The sequence below is a fragment of the Rhinolophus ferrumequinum genome, chromosome X (genome assembly GCF_004115265.2).
Source record: "Rhinolophus ferrumequinum isolate MPI-CBG mRhiFer1 chromosome X, mRhiFer1_v1.p, whole genome shotgun sequence".
Classification (NCBI taxonomy): Eukaryota; Metazoa; Chordata; class Mammalia; order Chiroptera; family Rhinolophidae; genus Rhinolophus; species Rhinolophus ferrumequinum.
Window position 1 is genome coordinate 111,182,737 of NC_046284.1, and position 16,160 is coordinate 111,198,896.

At 35.5% G+C, this 16,160-nt stretch overlaps 1 protein-coding gene across 6 annotated transcripts in view; it reads left to right on the top strand.

The window, feature by feature from the left end:
• The window catches only part of RPS6KA3 (ribosomal protein S6 kinase A3), a 108,005-nt gene that overhangs the window by 10,373 nt on the left and 81,472 nt on the right, over window positions 1-16,160 (top strand). The window contains exons 2-4 of one of the 6 annotated variants that reach the window (XM_033104973.1): window positions 12,758-12,874; window positions 13,034-13,127; window positions 14,029-14,129. The exons of 1 other annotated variant lie outside the window; for it this stretch is intronic. The gene's annotated coding sequence lies outside the window, so the exon portion shown is untranslated. The remainder of the gene's footprint in view (window positions 1-12,757; window positions 12,875-13,033; window positions 13,128-14,028; window positions 14,130-16,160) is intronic. 4 more of the 6 variants (XM_033104965.1, XM_033104962.1, XM_033104981.1 and 1 more) reach the window with 4 other exon arrangements.

Sequence of the window (16,160 nt, forward strand, 5' to 3'; positions counted from 1 at the left end):
ACTGCCTAGTCTCTCCTTTCTCCCAGGCCCGGGCAACCAATCGACTTCTTTCTGTCTCTATAGATTTGCCTATTATGGACATTTCATATTAATGGAATCATATAATATGTGTCTTTTGTGTCTGACATCATTTACTTAACATAATGTTTTCAAGGTTCAGCCATGTTATAGCTTGTGTTAGTGCTTCATTCCTTTTTCTTGCTGAGTAATATACCACTGTATGGATAGATCACATTTTGTTTATCCATTCATCAGTCGATGGACATTTGGATTGTTTCCAGTTTGGGGCTGTTATGAATAACACTGCTGTGAACATTTGTATACAAGTTTTTTGTGAACTAATGCTTTCAGTTCTCTTGGATACATACCTAGGAGTGGAATTGCAGTGTCATATGGTAAGTCTATATTTAATGTTTTGAAGAACTGCCAAATAGTTTTCCAATTTGCTTGTACCATTTTACATTCCTACCCACAATGTATGCTGGTTCCAATTTCTCTACATCCTCACCAACACTTGTTATTGTCTGTTTCATTATAATATGTGTGAGGTGGTTTTGATTTGCAATTCCCTAGTGACTAAGGATGTTAAGGATCTTTTCGTGTGCTTATTTACTTGTATACATACCGTGTTTCCCCAAAAATAAGACCGGGTCTTATATTAATTTTTGCTCCAAAAGATGAGTTAGGGCTTATGTTCAGGAGATGTCATCCTGAAAAATCATGCTAGAGCTTATTTTCCAGTTAGGTCTTATTTTCGGGGAAACATGGTAATTAATTCTTGTGCTTATTTTGTTACTGATTTGGGGACTTAAATGGAGTTTTGCTCTAATTCTGATATAGGAGATCCTTATCTATGTTAATCTTATACATAGTTCTTCTCAGAAAACTTAGTTTCAATTCATGCTTTTAAAAGATTTTCTTCATTTTTAGATGTGATAAATACAAAGCTTTTCCTAGAACAGTGGTTTTCCAACTGGGTTAATAGAGCCGTACATTTTGTGGAAATACCTTAGGATACCTCATCACCTGTGCCACCCTTTCTCCCAGCTAAAGTAGAGTTCCTAAAGAAACAAGCAGTTAAAGGTTAGTTATAGAAAATTATAGAAAGAAGGCAAAGATTGAGGCAGTTACATTTTTCCTTAGTCTCCTTAGTCTTGTTATACTATTTTATAGTGTCTTCTTTAAAGCAAGAATACAGTTATAAATTGAAGGTCAGTCAAAACAAAAGGTCTAGAATATATGAAATTAAATACGTCAACAGATAAATGAATTCTTTTCAAGAGTTCATCTCAAATAAAGTAAGACATTCAGGTGTTTCATTTAAAGAAGTAAAAATTCACAAAAGAGGCCCTCTTTGCCTCCTTTTCTTCAAATTCCTGCTGGCTATTGGTATAATTCAAGAAAAATAACTATCAGAATGGATGTTGATAGCAGTAAAGGAGGTTGCTTAAAGAGAGAAATGTCACAGGCAAGTTAATAATAAAATTTGTCTTGGATTATTAAAAAGAAACTCATAAATGAGTTTTAAAGGCATGTTTTTCCCCCTGGCTCTTCTGAGTATGTATAGTATAATACTAGGTGAAAATGAAATAGAACTCTCTCCTTTGGAATATTGTAATCTAAAAGTACTAAGGTAGACAAGCAGTTGAAAAACATGAAGCAAGCAAAATTAGCTAGGAATGATATAAACAGATGTAATTTGATCTTTAGGGGAAAATTATAATGTTATAGCAGTTTTCCGTAGTGCATTTTTAACCATAATGTGGGTACATACACACTCACCCAGCCCTCACACTACACCTCAACTGGTGGACAGCCCGCTAAAAAAGATTAAATAGGATCCAGAGTCTTGTAATCTCCAAAATGTCCATTATACAATTGAAGATAACTTATTCTAAGAACCAGGGAAATCACAATATGAATGAGAAAGTAGTCAGCAGACACCAACACCCAGATGCTTCAGATGTTGGAAATATCTGACAAGGATTTTAAAGCAGCCATAAAAATGCTTCAGTGAGCAATCACAAACACATTTGAAACAAATGAAGTATTAGTTTCAAAAAATAAAAGATATAAAGCAGAATGACAATTTTAGAACTGAAAAATAAAATATTAATAACTGAAATAAACTTACTACATGGGAGCAATAGAAGAATGGAGATGACAGGAAAGAGTTAATAAAAATGAAGATAGAGCAGTAGAAATTGTGCAGTCTGAACAACGGAGAAAAAAATGAATAGCACCTCAAGGGCCTGGGGAATAATAACAAAAAATTTAATATTCATGTCATCAGAGTCTCAGAAAGCAGAGAAAAAATGTGGACCTGTAGAATTGATGGCTGGAATTTCCCCAATTTGGCAAAAGACACAAGCCTACAGATTCGAGAAGCTGACTGAACCCCAAACAAGATAAACCCAAAGTAATTCACACCCAGACACATCAAAATCAAACCTTTGGAAATCAGAAGTTGTTTAATGGGTATAAAGTTTCAGTTTTGCAAGATGAAAAAGTTCTAGAGATTGGTTGCACAACAGTATGAATATACTCAACACACTGAACTGTACATTGACAATGCTTAAGATGGTAAATTTTATGTTATATGTATTTTACCACAATTAAAATAATTTTTAAACTAAACGAAAAGTAAAGACAGAATCTTGAAAGCAGCTAGAGTGAAACGAACTGTTACCTATAGGGGAACAATGATTCAAATGACAGCAGATCCCACGTTAGAAACCATAGAAGCCAGAAGGAAATGGCACACTTTTTCAAATGCTGAAAGACAAGAACTGTCAACCCAGAATTCAATACCCTGTGAAAATATCCTTTGGGAATGAAGGTGCAATTAAAGCAGTGAGGAAAGCTGAGAGAATTTGGCTATAGGAGACCCTGAAATGACTACAGGTAGTTCTTCAAGCAGAAAGGAAATGGTAGGGGCCAGCCCAGTGGCTCAGGCAGTTGGAGCTCCATGCTCCTAACTCCGAAGGCTGCCGGTTCAATTCCCACATGAGCCAGTGGGCTCTCAACCACAAGGTTGCCGGTTCAACTCCTCGAGTCCCGCAAGGGATGCTGGGCTCCGCCCCCTGCAACTAAAATTGAACGTGGCACCTTGAGCTGAGCTGCCTCCCGGATGGCTCAGTTGGTTGGAGCGTGGGCTCTGAACCACAAGGTTGCCAGTTCGATTCCTTGAGTCCTGCAAGGGATGGTGGGCAGCACCCCCTGCAACTAAAGATTGAACATGGCACCTTGAGCTGAGCTGCTGCTGAGCTCCCAGATGGCTCAGTTGGTTGGAGCGTGTCCTCTCAACCACAAGGTTGCTGGTTCAACTCCCACAAGGGATGGTGGGCTGTGCCCCCTGCAACTAGCAATGGCAACTGGACCTGGAGCTGAGCTGCACCCTCCACAACTAAGACTGAAAGGACAGCAACTTGAAGCTGAACAGCACCCTCCACAACTAAGATTGAAAGGACAACAACTTGACTTGGAAAAAAGTCCTGGAAGTACACACTGTTCCCCAATAAAGTCCTGTTCCCTTTCCCCAATAACATCGTAAAAAAAAAAAAAAAAGGAAATGGTAAAAGAAGGATCTGGAACATCAAGAATAAAGAGGTAAGAATAACATGAATCATACGTGGTTTCTTCCAGAAAATAGAAGAGGAAAAACTTCACAACTCATTTTATGAGACTGTTATCACCCTGATCCCAAAACCTAAAGACAGTATAGCAAAGAAAACTACAGACCAGTGTACCTCAAGAATATAAACACAGAATCCTTAACAGAATATTAACAAAACTGGGCTGGCCTGATGGCACAGGTGGTTGGAGCGCCGTGCTCCAACGCCAAGATCGCCGGTTCGATTCCCACATGGACCAGTGAGCTGCGCCCTCTACAGCTAAGATTGTGAACAACAGATCTCCCTGGAGCTAGGCTGCTGTGAGCAGCCGGAGGTTGGCCTGAGCTGCACTGGGTTGCTGAGTGCTGCTGTGGGCTGCTGTGTGCTGCCATGAACAGCCACTGGCCAGCGTGAGTGGCCAGCAACCATTGTGAGCTGCTGTGTGCTGCCACGGTCTACCATGGACTACCATGTGCCACCATGAACGGCCAGTGGCCAGCGTGAGTGACCAGCAACCATCCTGAGCTGCTGTGGGCTGCTGTGGTCTACCATGTGTTGCCATGAGCAGCTAGTGGCCAGTGAGAGTGGCCAGCAGCCAGCATGAGCGGCCGGCAGCTGGTGAGAGCTGCTGTGAACAGCCAGATGACGACTGGCAACCGACTGCCTCACAGGGGGAAGGGGGGCACAAGGCTCATAATACCAGCATGGGCCAGTTAGCTGTGTCCTACACAACTAAATTGAGAAACAATGGCTTGAACCAGAGTGGCGCTGGGGGCGGGGGGGAGGCGGAAGAAAGGGGAAGGAAAAAAAAAGAATATTAACAAAACAAATCCAGCAACATATAAAAGAACTATGCACTGTGACCAAGTGGGTTTTATTCCAAGGATGTAAGGCTGGTTCAGTATTCAAGAATCATTCAGTGTAGTCCACCATATTAAAAAGTTGAAGCAAACTTATATATTAATGCAGAAAATGCATTAAACTAAACATTGGTTCCTAATAGAAAGAAAACTAAGAATAAAGGAACTTTCTCAACTTGATAAAGAACATTTACAAAAACCCCACAATTAGCATCATACCTAATGGTGAAAGACTGAGTGCTTTCCCCTTAATATCAGGAACAAGACTAGGATGTCCACTCTCACCACGACTATTCAACATAGTCCTGGAAGTTCTTACCAGTATAATAGGTAAGAAAAGGAAATAATAAAAGACATAAGAGTTTTGATAGGAAGAAATAAAACTGTCCCTGTCTGCATGTGAGATAAGGTTTCCAAAGAAAATTGCAAGGAATATACATAAAACTAGAACTAATAGGTGAGTTCAGCAAATTTATAAGATACAAAATCAGCATACAAAAATAAATTGAATTTCTATATATTAGCAACGAATGTGTGGAAACCAAAATGAAAAATACAGTACCATTTGTAGTTGCTCAAAAAAAAAACTACTTAGGTATAAATTTAATAAAACGTGTATAGAATTTGTATGTTGAACACTAAAAAATGCTGATGAAAGAAATCAAAGGTCTAAATAAATGGAGAAGTATACCATGCTCATAGATTGGAAGACTCAATGTAGTAAAGATGTCGTCAATTCTCCCCAAATTCTTCTATAAGTTTAACACAAGCTTATGCTAAAAATTGTATGTAAAGGTAAAGGAACTAAAATATCTAAAGATAAAAATAAAGTGGGAGGAATCACTCCACCTGATTTTAATACTTTTATAGCTTCAGTAATCAAAATTCTCTGGTATTGGTGAAGGGATAAACACAAAAATCAATGGAACAGAATACAGAACCCAGAAATAGATCCGTACAAGTATGGCTAACTGATTTTTATCAAAGGTGCAAAAGCAGTTCAATGGAGGAAGTATAGATAGCTTTTTTAACAATGGTACTTGCAGCAATCACACATCCATAGGTAAAACAATGAACCTCAACATAAACCTCAGACCTTACACAAAAATGTATTCAATATGGATCATGGATTTAAATATAAAACGTAAAACTATAAAACTTAGATTTTAGACATAGGAGAAGATCTTCAGGGCAGTGGGCTGAGAAGTTTTTAGATCAGACACCAAAGCACAATTGATAAAAGAAAAAAAAATAAATTGGACTTCATCAAAATTAAAAACTTTTGCTCTATGCAGAAGATCCTGTTAAGGGGATGAAAAAACAAGCTATACAGGTAGGCTGAAAATATTTCCAAACCTGTATGTGAGACAGGGCTTGTATCTAGGGGGAAAATACATATATATATATATATGTGTGTGTGTGTGTGTGTGTGTATATGTGTATATATATACTCAAAACTTAATAGTAACAAAGATAATCCAGTTAGAAATTGGACAAAAGAGGTGAATTGACATTTATGGATAGCAAATAAGTGTATGAAAAGATGTCAGTATGGTTCGTTATGAGGGAAATGGGAAAAAACCACAATGAGATATCACTACATGCCAATATGAACAGCCAGAATAAAAAATAGTGACAATACCAAATGTTGGTGAGGATGTAGGCAAACTGGATCTCACATACATTACTGGTGGGAATGTTAAATGATACAGCTCTTCTGGAAAATAATTTGGCCATTTCTTAAAATACTAAACATACACTTACTGTATGACCAAGCAGTCGTACTCCTGGGCATTTATCCCAGAGAAATGTATGTCCACACAGAAGTCCGTAACAAATGTTCATGGCAGCTTTATTTGTAATATCCAAAAGTTAGAAACCAAATGTCTTTCCCTGGGTGAATGGTTAAAAAAGTTGTGGTACATCCACACCATCGAATAGTACCCAGCAACTAAAAGGAATGAATTATTGAATCTCAAGGAAATATGCGGAGTGGGGAAAAAATAAGGTTACATTCCATATGATTCCATTTATGTAACATTCTTGAAATGACAAAATTGTAGAAATTAAGACTAGATTAGTGGTTGCCAAGGTTAGAAAGAGCGGACAGAGGGAGGGACGGAGGTGTAGTTGTAAGTGGGGCAACATACAGGATCCTGGTAGTTATGAAATGTTCGGTATCTTTACTGTGGTGGCAGATACAGTAACCTATATGTGTAATATGTTACACACACACTAGAACGGGCGTCCAAACTTTTTTCAACGTTTTTCACCAAGGGCCATATGCGGTAAAATAAACAGCCGGGCCACTCACTTGAGGTGAACACCTGGTTTATTTAAGTAAACTAAATATATTTTTGGAATTTGCTGCGGGCCAATTAAAAATGGATTGCGGGCTGCAGGTGGCCTGCGGGCCGCAGTTTGGACACCCCTGCACTAGAACATGTAAAACCAGTGAAATCTGAATAAAGTTTGGACACTGTTCCAGTATACATCTCCTGATTTTGACAGGAACTTATGTTACATGTAACCACTGGGTTAAGGGTATATGGAAACTCTTCGTACTATTTTAGTAACTTCTGGTGAACCTATAATCATTTCTAATTAAAAAGTTAAAAAGATGTCAGAAAGCATTAGCTAAAATTCAGTGTCTATTCTCTCTTTTCATTGGGGAATATTGGGGAACAGTGTGTTTTTCCAAAAAACATCAGGTCCAAGTCAAGTCATTTTCAATCTAGTTGTGGAGGTTGCAGCTCACTGGCCAATGTGGGAATCGAACCGGTGATGTTGGTGTTATGAGCACTGTGCTCTAACCAAACGGCTGCCCCCTAGTGTCTATTCTCAATTAAAAACTCAGAAAAATGGGAGTAAAAGGGTGTGTCCTTAATATTATTAAAAGTGTCAGACCAATAGCCAGCATCATGCTTGATGGGGACATATCATAGGCAATCTTATTAATATTATGCCTGCTGTTTTGACTTCTATTTTATATTCTGGAAGAGTTTGCTATTAAACAAGATAATCAGAGTATTCAGAAAAAGAATAACAGATTACTATTCATAGATGATATATATAATCATCTGCTTAGAAAAATCTAAGGAAAATGTTAAAAGGGTTTGTTAAAACTAATGGTAGTCTAGTAAGGTGGTACTATACAAAATATGTTCAGAAATCAATATTCCTAGTTAGAAATGATAATGGAAAAATCTCATTCAAAATAACAGTGACAATATTAAATGTCTGGAAATAAACATAACAAGCAAAGGGTAGGAACTAAATGAAACTCAGTTGCTTTAATGAATAATTTGAATAAATCAAGAAAAAAGCTATGACTCTTTAAATTCTTTTCAGTAGAATTTGAGGGATTTTTTTTACTTCTTAAGAATTGAGGGTAACTTTTTCTTCTGTCCTGAATGAATGTTCCCAGGTTTTTAGTTTTTTAATTTCTTTAGGTTTCTTTTAATTTTATAGCTTATCTGAACAGTTAACACTAACAATTTTTAGTAAAATGATCTTTTAAATATATATATGCTTAATATGTAGCTAGAATTAATTATGGAACTGTAATTAGAAACCATATTTCTGATTACCTTTACAGAACTGTTTTGCTGCCAGATTGTGTTTATACCTATGATACTTTTTAAATATATATACATATTTTTTTAATGACTGAGTAGTTTGGATTGTTTTTTCCTAAGTGAATTCAACTCCAAACTTGTCCAGAACACCATGTGTTAAGATACAGTTGAAGTATGGTGGTTACCAGAGGCGAAGGGAGTTGGGGTGAGGATGCACAATGTAAAGGGGGTCAAATATATGGTGATGAAAGACTAGACTTTGGGTGGTGAGCACACGGTGCAATATACGGATGACGTATTCTAGAATTGTACACCTAAAACTTGTATCATGTTATATTAACCAATGTTACTCCAATATATTTAATTTTAAAAAGGTACAATTGATACTACACAGAAATTTTGCTTGGATGTTAAGCTCTGATTTATTGTGTATTTGAGCAAGTCCCATTCTGTCTCATTTCACTTACAACCTATTATTGCTGTCTCCTTTTTGTTCATAAGAATGTTTGTAAAACTGTATGTTTAATTATTTTAAATGATTATTAGTTCACAATTATATTATCAATAATGTATATTGGGTTCAGTTTGGCAAACATTTAAGCACCACTTGTTTTACAGATGAGGAAACAGAGGTTCAGATAATTTTGCCCCAGTCACATAGCTTGGGCTTTGAAGCCCCGCATAATGGTGTATCTGTTTTAGATAGGAGGACCTCATTAAGCCTCTGGAAACTAGAAAAAGTCATTAGACTTGCTCCTGAGACTCTTAAATTAGCCAACCCAAGTAATTCATCAAACAGTGATCCAGTACTCAGATTTTTAGCCCTAGAAACAGAAGTGGACCCATTAGGGTAAGGGACTCATCAGAATCCCCTCAAATATTTGTATTTGTCATTTCCTGTGGCAAGATGAGCAGGAGGACAGAGAAGCTAACACTTACTGAACACCCAACATGGCTAGGCATACTGAACTTTACCACAACCTTTGGCATAACTAGTGTCCAAACCTTGTGGATTAGAAAACTCAGACTCACTTTAAGTAACTTGCCTGAAGTCACACCTATAATAAAGGACAAAGCCAGATTTTGAAACTTGGTATGTCAGGCTCCAAAGCCCGTGATCTTCCCTCTCTACTGTGATTTCCCAGACTGTCTAATCATAGGAATCATCTAAGGTGACAGTTTAAAAAATGAAATACTGAGCCATGGGGCTTCTGGAACTTCTGATTCATTTTTGGTTTGGAGTAAGGCCAGGTAATACATCATTAACGGGAATCTTAGGTGATTCTGATCATCAGGCAGGTTTGGGAAATACTACCAACTCCATGAGTACTAAGAGGTGGGGTTTGAAGGTATGAGGAATGCAGGAATAGGACTGGAGTAGGTAGAGCAGCTTAAAAAGTTTAAACAAGTTAACACTTTACTGGTTTTCAACACTAGCAAAATAAGAATAGTACGATTGGATTATGGAAATTATAAAATTGCTTTAGGTTTCTTAATCTGCACTAAGAAACAATGTTTTATTTTTTTAGTACTTCTCTTTCAGGTGACAGCATTTGTGCAATCCATTCTTTGGCATTATCCTTGCTTACACTTGGGTACAAACATACCACTGAAGGATAAAGATAAAACTGTATTTTCGATGCAGAAGAGAGAAAGAGGGAATTAGATATAACATAAAAACAGCTTTAAATACAGAATCAGTCATTTCCTCAGGTGTAAAAACCCCGCAAAATCTTAAATAACTTTAATCCTTAAAGTCACAGGATTGTAACATTTCCAGGCTGGAAGAGCTCTTAGATATCTACATATTTTATGCATGAAGAAAAGCACAACTCAGAGAGGCTTAAGGACTTGCCCACAGTTAGTGGCATATTTTCAAATCCACCCTGGCCAAGGTTCCATAGAACTCTTATGGATTGCATATAAGTACCAGAAAATAGTGACTTCCAAGGTCACACTGCTTTTGAGAAATAAATTTAGTGGCAAATCACGTTTATCTTATATCCCGTACTTTCTTTATCTAATTTTATGGTTTCTTCCTTTTTTAATTGTCCTATTGAGAGTATAAATATATTCAAAGGTGTCTTTTTTAGAAGATTATGGAATTTGAAATATTAATATATCTGATTAATGATACGTTAGAAAATTAACCACTACCTTTTTAGAATAGTGTATGTAACAAATGGACACTTTCAGAATATGTTGTGTTAAGGAAGAACTCTAGTTTTCTCCACTTTTTATTATAAAATTTTATAGAGAAAAATGAGCACACACAGCTAGATGCCTATACATGAATTCTAACTAATATGACAGTATCTCTGTGTAGTAGTATGAGTTTTGGGTACAGACTTGGGTTTAATTATCTTATCTGCAGACTTAATAGCTCTGTGATCTTGGACAGTTTATTAACTCTCAACCTAATATTTTTTCTTTTCTACACATAATAACAGGCCTCATGGTTTATTAATGATTAATTGCAATTAAACGAGAGAATATGTGTAACATGGCTAACACTATGCTTTGAACAAAATAAGCATTGCTTAAATGATAGCTGTTATTATTTATTTCCTCAAGCCAGTAGTTATTTAGAAGAATATTAGTTTCTGAATGAGTGCTTTAGTTTATTTTCTTAATTTTTTATTGTGATCAGAAAATGTGATCTGTATGATTCCTGCTTTAAGAGTTTTCAATTTATGGCCTAGAACACAGTCAGTCTTTATAACTTTTCATACTTCAAAAGAACCCATATTCTTTTTACTTTATAAAATTCAGTACTACCTATTCTAATATAAATTATATGCTTTGTCTTTATTTTGTTCATTATGCTAGTTGATATTAGTGTGCTAAAATTTCCCCTTCCACCTTTTTTCCATTTATTTCATGTTGTAGTCCCCAGAATATCTTTTGTGTTTTGTGGCTAGGTTAGTCTGTGATTAAATGTTCAATACTGTTTTGCATTCATTATTTTTAATGACTTGTTTCAGAAAATAACACGTGCTAATTGTAGAAAATCTGAAAAATAGAGAAACGCACAGAAGAAAGTAAACATCTTTACTGTTACTATGAAATGTCATTGTTAAAAGATTTAAATGTGATTAAGAGTAAGGGTTTTAGAATCAGATTTGGGTTTGATTTTAGGCTCTACTTATTAACGTTTGACAGGATATTAGATTTTTCATTTATTCAACAAATATTTATTGAGCACCTACTGTGTACCAGGCATTTTGCTAGGAGCTGAGGACACTGCTTAAAAAGATTGACATTCCCATCTTGGTTTAATTTCTTCATTTGTAAATTAGTGATAATGTCTCACACAGTTGTTAGAAGCATCCACGATGATCTGTAGTACTCAGCACTTGCCTGGTGCACGGTGATCGCTCAGGAAATGATAGCAATTATTATTACTATATGTATTAAGTACTAATTACATTTTTAACCCAAAGCAAACAACCTTTCAATCGGCGTAAGGTTTTTGCCTCACAGTTTATTTTTGGCCTTAATATTACAAACACTTTCTTTTTTGTGTGCTTTTCTGTACTTACCTGTTTTGTTTGGGTTTCTTTTTAAAGCAGTAAGTGATTGTGTGGGCTTTTTAACCTTTGTAAAAATATAACCTAAGACTCTTAAAGTTTTTATTATCAAGCATTTCAAACACATACCAGAGTAAAGAGAATAGTATAATGAACCACCATATTCTTATAACCCAGCCTCAAGGATTATCAACTCATGGCCAACCTTGTTTCATCTGCACACCCCCACCCCCCGCGTACACACACTCTCTTGCCCTTCCGGGAGCCAGTGGATTCTTTTGAAGCTAATACTAGATACAACAATTCAGATGTAAATATTTACATTTATATTTCTTAAGACATAAAGACTTTTTAAAACATAACTACCATACCATCGTCATTCATAAAAACATCAGTAATTCTGTAATACCATCAAATATCCAGTAAGACCCTTGATTTTAACTGGATTTAAACTTTACATTTCTCACATTATTACTTTTGGAATGATTACTCTCATTTTAAGTTTTTTATTACGGTGTGTTTCTTTTTCTTCTGCCATATGGATTGTTTTGTTTGAGGAATTTATTAAATATTGAAGAAAGAATTGTGGAGCTAGAAAGACCTGGGTTTGAATCCTACTTCCGCCATTCATTAATTAACTTTGCTGAGCCATCGTTTCCTCATCTGTAAAATAGGGTTAATTACACCACCTCATATTCTTAGGGTTGAATGTGATGCTTGCATAAAGTACTATTCACAGTCCTTGCCAATAATTATCTTCTACTGATTTGGACTGCAATAAATAAATAAAGCTCTTGGTTATTATGTGGTTTTTCAAAACATTGCAAAATTTATATCTACTAGCTAATTACTAAAACTAGTGGTGTTTAAATATCCTTTTAGGAAAGACAGAATTTAGAATCTCTTTTGTTTCTCCCTTCTTCCACTACCTCCTTTATGTGGTGTTCACATTAATATAACCTGAGGTTATAAATCTTACCTTTAACTTTCTAAAGTTACCTATTGTTTATGTACTTCTATCAATTATTTATTCTTCATTATTGACCCTTTTTTAGTGGGGTTAATTGTTCTGTTCAGTTATTTCTAGATACTAAGTTGGTGTCAGTATACTTCACCAGTTCTAGCCTACCTCGATATTCTTGAATTCTTATTTTGATTCTCTTTCAATGGTCTAGGATACACCTTTGAACAATTTATGAAAAAAGATACTACCAGGATGGTGAAATTTTATAAGACTTTGCAGATCTAAGAATAATTTCCTGTGACCTTTGTACATGAAAAACTAGGACAAGGTATAAAATCCTTAGATCATAACTTTTCCCTTTCAACTCTCTGTAAGTCATTACTTCATTGTCTTCTGGCATTTTATTGTTGCAGAGGAAAAATCTGAGGTCAATCTGATTTTAGTTCCTTTGATAATAACCTATTTTTTTCTGCTTGTATGCTTGTAGGATTATATCTTTATCCTTGAAATTTAAAAACATTTGCCAGGACATGTCTTGGTGTTGATGATCTCTGTTGAACCTTCTCAGTCTCCAGTCTCAGGTATTTTTTTCGGAACTGGAAAGTTTTCTTATTGATTAAACTGCTCTGTTTTTTTTTTCTTTCGGAACATCTGTTATTCATAGATTATTTCTACGTCTGTCCTCCATAGTTTTTAAATCTTTTCTTTCATTTTTTTTTCATTTACTCAAGTTTGTCTTCCGTGGCATGGATTCTGTTTTTGCAGTGTCAATTCTAATACTTGCTATTCACAGTGCAGATTTAATTTTGGCTACCGTGTTTTCTTTTCTTTATTCTTATTTCAACATATTCTTGTTTCATAAACAGAATTTCCCCTTAGGGGTACACTCCAAAAAACATGAGGTGGATTCAGGCCTAAAACTTATCTATTTTCTGAGGCCACAACCACAGGACCAGAAAGAAAAAAAAGCTTCTGAAGGGTCCTCTAAAACTTAAAAATGAAGATAACCAGAGGTCATTCCTACTCTAGTCTAGAAAATAGAACAGTCTTGAGTACTAGCAGGCCTTTTTAGTTGCTAGTGGAATAGCCAAGCAGGCATATGGGCACCTTACCTAGAATAAAGGGATTTTTCTGATTACATTGATTGTATTTTATCTTTATAAAAATAATATATAATAAATGCATATAATTTTGAAAATACAGTACAAAGAAGACAATCCTATGACCCAGGTAACTACTGATAAGATTTTATATGTTTTGCCAGTTACATACACACATGTTGGGGGGAGATGCAAAATTGGAGTCATACTATGTAGCTTTGTATCCCTTTTAATTTAATAATATTGCAAGCATATTTTTGCATCATTTTTCTTTGAGGCCCTGATTTTAACCATTGCACAGTATTCCTACATATGAATAGATGTATTATGATTTATTTAATCAGTCCCCTGTTGGTCATTTAGATTGTTTTCTATTTTTCAGTATAATGAGTATGATGAATATCACTGTACTTAAGTCTTTATGCACATCTCTGATATTTCCTTAGGATAAATGAGGAGCTGATTCTTAATCCTGTCACATTGGTAAGGATTATATACATTCCTTATTAAGAATATAAAATGCTTGTTTCTTATTGTTTCAATGTGATTGCATAGAAGATTCTTTGGATTCTGAACAATTTGATGGTATCTTAACCGAAGTTTGAGATTTCTAATACCTCATCTTCAGCACCTTCATGGAACTCCTATTGCATACGCTTTGGGCAGGCAAAGCACTGCTGATATTAGGGAGTTTGGATGGCAAATATACTTATGGAAACTTGAGGGTGGTAAAGAAACAAAAGTGTGGTCCTTGCTTGTTCCTAAACCTGAGTCTCCAAATTAATACACTTCGGCTCTGGACCCTTTCTTTCCCTCCTCCCTTCCTCTTATTTCAGGCTGTTCTCTGTGAGGCATTCTTTTTTCTCAATGTTCATGTGTACATTTCATTTCTAGGTAGGAAGATGTCAGTAATGTTATGTCCTGCTAAGTTCAAGGTAGCCTTTGGTCAATCACAGATAATTTTTTCAGTCCTAGTTTACTTGTACATGATGATCTCCTACTGGCCTCAGAGCATTTTTTAAATGTATTTTATATTTTTTTCAAAAATATCAAACAGCAGCCTGGAAATATGCGTTGTTGTAATATGCCATTACAACAAAACAATCTGTTTAGTAGGGTTGCTTAAAATGAAAATTTATAATTAGTAAAATGTTCTTATTTTAAAAATTTCAGAAGTTTCCTTAAAATACTTGGGACCACTCTAGAAGTTCTGAAGCCTTGGTTCAGAATTACTGATTTGAATTGTTCATCCTCTTTAAACCAGGAAGATGATCAAGTGGTAATTTTATACCACAACATTAGAAGTTATTTTGAAAGCAGTTCCTGCTGAAATGCAAGCTAGCAGTCTCCTTTATCTGATTTGTTCTGATGAGACCCACATTGTACAGTAGCTAATTTTTGACTTTTACACATTTCAGACTAACAGAGTAAAGCATGATTAGCATTTTCTAACCTTTTCCAGTATTTCATGTAATATTTGCATATGTACAATCTGCCAAGCTCTGCAGTTTTTTGGCTGGAAGGCATTATGGTGGGATGAGAGAGGATAAATACATTTGCCTCACTTTTAAACTATTCTTTTTTGTCTCTACTCATTCTTTAGTCACATTGTGTAAAAATATACCACACATATTAATGGTCTCTTCCACCCTGCTTGGCAGGAAATTGGCTGCAGTAAGTGGTAATACAGGTATCTCAACACTCTGCTGTACTTCTTCATTGCTTTACATTTGGAAGTTAACTGTAGAAATGTAAATATTACACAGTCAATTGAGGCCAAAGAGGGACAGGAAGTAGCATTTACTTAGCATCTACCTTCTTGTGGTGGATCCTTTTAATTATAACATTGTAATTCTACCTGTGATGTAGATACATGTGCCTTACAAATGAAGAAACCCAGGCTCAAAATGTAAGTAACTTACCCAGGGTAAGGTAGCTACAGCAGTAAAGGACGGAGCTGAGGTGTAAAGCTGGTACTAGTTATATTCAGACCATGTTTTGTCTGTTTCTTAAAATTAGAGAAATAAGTTTTCTTGCTGAGTAGATACTATTCCTTGAACTTTTGGAACTATAGAAATTGAAATATTGAGTCAGACTGATGGTCCGTGTAATCTAATCTCTAATGAAGCCAAGGGTTATTTTTCAAAAGGGAAACTTCTTAGCTGCAGAAGTAACTTTGTGCTCATTTCGAAAAGGTAACATTTGAATCCTTGATTTGATGAAACAATACAAAAGGCTTGCTGAAGTAAAGGTGGTTTTTGGTAGATTTTTGTAAAGCTTCATTGGCATGTAGGATAACATTGGCTTTCTGATTTTGCTGCTTTAAAAATTAAATTGTTCAAAATTTTAAGTTTTTGCTAAACTCAGAAAAAAAGTAGGTGTTTTTGCAAAAAGTAGACCATAAAATACCTTTAGATCATGTTTCACTTAATTTTTTCTTAGGTTGCTTTGTTACTATATTACTGTTTAGCATTTGGTGAGGAGTTCAGAAAAGCAAATCTATTGTAAAATTTA